This window comes from Orycteropus afer, unplaced genomic scaffold, assembly GCF_000298275.1.
Source record: "Orycteropus afer afer isolate SDZICR_OR568_19922 unplaced genomic scaffold, OryAfe1.0 scaffold00190, whole genome shotgun sequence".
NCBI lineage: Eukaryota > Metazoa > Chordata > Mammalia > Tubulidentata > Orycteropodidae > Orycteropus > Orycteropus afer.
The window spans coordinates 4694795-4699542 of record NW_006921777.1 but is presented as its reverse complement, the minus strand read 5'-3'; the positions used below and the strand labels follow the sequence as shown (position 1 = coordinate 4699542).

Genomic DNA, 4748 nt, shown 5'->3' with positions numbered 1-4748 from the left:
AATCAGCTTGACAGCACACAATAATAATACTCCAAAAAGAAAGTGATATAAATTATTGGATTACTGGATCAGGAAAGATACAAAAAAGGTGGTTGTGGGGGAATGGGGGAAGGGTTGGGGGTTTCTCAGTGCCAATTTTGTGGGAAGGGCCCTGGGGCCTTGCATTCAGGTAGTGGAAGATGTAGATCTTACATGGAAAGACACTGCACATGGACTTGGAGTCGCTGTGGTTCTCAGCTGGCTCAAGAGCTCCTGGAGCCACAGGGCCTATTCGGGATTGGGGCTGCTCTCCAAATACTTCAACCATGACTAAAAGAGAAGCAGAGGAACTGATGGAAATTGAGATTGATGAAATGGAGAAACTGGAGTGTACAGAAGAAATCATCATAGAACAAACCTACGCCACAACTGAATGTGTAAGCCAAGCCATAGACATCAATGAGCCAACGGGTAACTTAAAAAAAACTACTGGAACCAAGGCTACAGTGTTCATTGAATGCTCATGAAATTTGTTTACAAGATACTCAGCTGGATTCAGAACACAGTTTGTTTGACTAAGGAGTGAAGACAGATGGAACTGTACAGCTTAGTGTACAGGTAATTTCTTACCAAGGAATTGAGTCACAGCTTAACATCCTTGAAATTGTTAAACCCATGGAAACTGTTGAAGCATTTATTGATCCAGATGCCCACCATGCTGAAGCTGAAGCACATCTTGTTTAGGAAGCTCAAGTGATAACTACAGAACAAGTGACAAGATGGTCAGCTGCACTGGATGGTTACAGGAAAGCAAGAATGCCTTGGAATACCATGTGATCCTATACAGTAGTCCACTGTATCAAGTCCTGCATTGGGTGGTCTAGGTAATGAAGAAATTCAGACTGATATAGACCTCACCACACTCAATAAGTCCAAGAGAGCCAAAGTATGATCTTTAATATATCCCTCCTGAATTTAGAGATCATCTAAAGAATAGATTTGATGCATTGAACACCAACGACTGAAAGCCAGATGAATTATGGGAAGATATCAAGAACATTATCCATGAAGAAAGCAAGAGATCACTAAAAAGACAAGAAAAGAAGAGAAGACCCAAGTGGATGACAGAAGAGACTCTGAACCTTGCCCTTGAGCGGAGAATAGCTAAAACAAATGGAAGAAATGAAATGGTAAAAGGGCTGAACAGAAGATTTCAAAGAGCAGCTCGAGTAGACAAAGCCAATTACTATAATGAAATGTGCAAAGACCTGGAGTCTGAAAACCAAAAGGGAAGAACATGCTCGGCATTTCTCAAACTGAAAGAACTGAAGAAAAAATTTAAGCCTCAAGTTGCAGTCTTGAGAGATTCTATGGGCAAAATATTGAATGATGCAGGAAACATCAAGAGAAGATGGCAGGAATACACAGAGTCACTGTACCAAAAAGAACTGATTGATCTTCATCCATTTCAGGAAGTGGCATATGATCTAGAACCAATGGTAATGAAGGAAGAAGTCAAAGCTGCAATGAAAGAACGCAAAGAACAAGGCTCCGGGAATTGATGGCATACCGATTGAGATATTTCAACAAACAGATGCCCCATTGGAGGCAATCACTGAGTTATGCCAAGAGATTTGGAAGATAGCTACCTGGCCAACTGACTGGAAGAGATCCATATTTGTGCCCATTCCAAAGAAAGGTGATCCCACAGAATGTGGAAATTATAGAACAATATCATTCATATCGCACGCAAGTAAGATCTTACTGAAGATAATTCAGAAACGTTTGCAGCAGTATATTGACAGAGAACTTCCAGAGGTTCAAGCCGGATTCAGAAGAGGACGTGGAACAAGGTATATCATAGCGTTGTCAGATGGATCTTGGCTCAAGGCAAAGAATACCAGAAAGATGTTTACTTGTGTTTTATTGACTATGCAAAGGCATTTGATTGTGTGAATCATGACAAATTATGGATAACATTGAGAAGAATGAGAATTCCCGAGCACTTGATTGTACTCATGAGGAACTGTACCTTGACCAGGAGGCTGTCGTTCAAACAAAACAAGGGGACACTACATGGTTTAAAATCAAGAAGGGAGTGCATCAGGGTTGTATCCTTTCTCCACACTTATTCAATCTATATGCTGAGCAAATAATCTGAGAAGCTGGACTATATGAAGAAAAACGTGGTATCAGGATTGGAGAAGAATCATTAACAACCTGAGCTATGCAGATGATACAACTTTGCTGAAAGTGAGGATGAGATGACTTAAGGCACCTACTGATGAAGGTTGAAGAATACAGTCTGAAGTATGGATTACATCTCAACATAAAGAAAACAAAAATCCTCACAACTGGACCAATGAGCAGCATCACAATCAATGGAGAGAAGATTGAGGTTGTCAAGGAATTCACATTGCTTGGTTCTACAATCGATGCCAACGGAAGCAGCAGTCAGGACATTAGATGACGTGTAGCATTGGGAAAGTCAACTGCGAAGGAACTGTTTCAAGTGCTGAGGTGCAAGGATATCTCCTTGAGGACTAAGGTGCGCCTGACACAAGCCATGATATTTCCAATCGCCTTGTATGCATGTGAGAGCTGGACAATGAATAGGGAAGACCGAAGAAGAGTTGATGCTTTTGAGTTGTGGTGCTGACGAAGAATGCTGAAAGTACCGTGGACTGCTAAAAGAACTAACTGATCAGTCCTGGAGGAAGTGCAGCCAGAATGCTCCTTGGAAGCAAGAATGGCCAGACTTTGTCTCACCTATTTTGATCACGTTGTAAGAAGGGACCATTCCCTGGAGAAGGATGTCATGCTTGGTAGTGTGGAGGGTCGACGAAAGAGGGGGAGGCCTTCAATGAGATGAATTGACATGGTGGCTGCGATGATGGGCTAAAGTATAGCAGGGATTGTGGGGCTGGCGCAGGATCGGGCAGTGTTTCATTCTGCTGTGCATGGGGTCGCTATGAGTCAGAAATGACTCGACGGCACTTAACAACAACACACTCAGTATGTCGGAAAGAAAACTCAATCAAGATTTTTTTCAGCAAGTTCCTTGGGGAGAAATTCTCTGGAGTCATCTGGAACTTCTTCAAAAACATGTATTGGAAGCCAAGAACAGCAGATGATTGAGATAGTCACAAACGATCAGCCTGTGCAAATTATTCCAGCATCAGTGCAGTTTGCTACACCAACTACCATTAAAGTTGTAAATAGTAGTACAAAGGCAGCTAAAGTACAAAGAGCTCCAAGGATTTCAGGAGGAGATAGACGTTCCCCTGGGAACAGGACAGGAAACAAAGGCCAAATCCAACTATGGCTGTTTTGGATAGAACTTCTTACCAACAAGGATGCTCTGGACTGCAGTTCTTTGTGATAAAGGTGAGTTTAAGCTAAATCAGCCTGAACTGGTTGCACAAAAATGAGGACAATGTAAAAATAAACCTACTATGAATTATGAGAATCTCAATCATGCATTAAGGTACTGTTTTTTTTAGGGACATGATTTGTAAAGTTTAAGACAAGAGATTTGTGTACAAGTTTGTTTGTTACTTGAAGATTCTTACTGGATACAGTGCAGCAGAGTTGAACCACAGTCACTGAATGTGAACAGAAAAAACTTGCCAAGATGCAGCTTCATGGAATTGCCCAGCCGGTCACAGTAGTGGCCCTAGTTACTGCTTCTCTGCAAACAGAAAATGATAATTCAGTCTCAGGCCCTTCTGGCTAAGAGCTTTCTTAAATATTTAGAGCTAGTATTGCTCTTACCTTTGTTACCAAATTTGAATCTTTTATTCCTAGACTCTAAAGTTTGATTATGATTTGTTTTTAATATAAGTATTTCATACTTTTGTAAATTTGGGTCTTTTCACTTGAAGCATATATTTTAGAATATGTTTATATAAAGAGATCACCACAATATTTTCAGTGTACAAGCAACACGTGCATTGTAAGGTAGTTTGCTAACAGTCAGGAAAGCTAAATTGGTCAGTATTAATGTCTAGCACTACCAAAAATAACAAGTAGCATCTAAAAATGAAAAGTAAATGAAGTATCTCCAGGAAAGAGTCTGGCATAACTAATTTTGAAAATATATCTGTTTCCCCTCTCTGCTGCTTTTGATGTTGCTTTACATAGAGCCAGAAAATGGAATTTTTCACGGCTAAAACATGTGTGCCTGTTTCATCTAACCAAGCAGAGTTAAAATATTCATATCAAATAAAATTATAATGATATTAATAAATTACTGAACTAAGTATGTTGTTAAACTAATTTATATGGTTGCAAGCAAAGACAGTAAGAAGTCAACTGGCAGAGGTGCAGTGCTGAAGAAAGAGATCCACATACAAATCTAGCTTAACTCAAGCCAATTCTAAGGATTTGCTGTATAGATTATACAGAATGTGAGGCCAACAAGTTTATTATTTTGAGAGAGCCATTTAATTCTAATAAACCAGGTACTACAATCATTCTGAAATGATCTCTGTTTTTCCTGTCAGAAATTTAAAAACTGAAGACATATACCTCAGCCAGAAAATAAAAATTTGTTTTGGCTTGGTATGGCCTTGATTTTATTCTTTTTCCCTCTTCATTGTGCTTCTGATGAAATGGAGACTAAATCAGTCAACGGTACTTTACCTTTCAAAACATTAGTAAACTACTTGCAAACAGTTGTAAAAGGAAAAATTTGACTTTCATTGTAGGCATTCTTTTGTCTTAAAACTTTCCATTTATTTTTCTTCTTCTTGATTATTATTTTGTGT

The 4748-nt window shown here is 39.4% G+C and overlaps 1 pseudogene; it reads left to right on the top strand.

Moving 5' to 3' along the window:
* The first annotated feature begins 302 nt into the window (after nucleotides 1-302).
* LOC103202655 lies at nucleotides 303-3715 on the top strand (annotated as a pseudogene).
* The last annotated feature ends 1033 nt before the right edge of the window (nucleotides 3716-4748 follow it).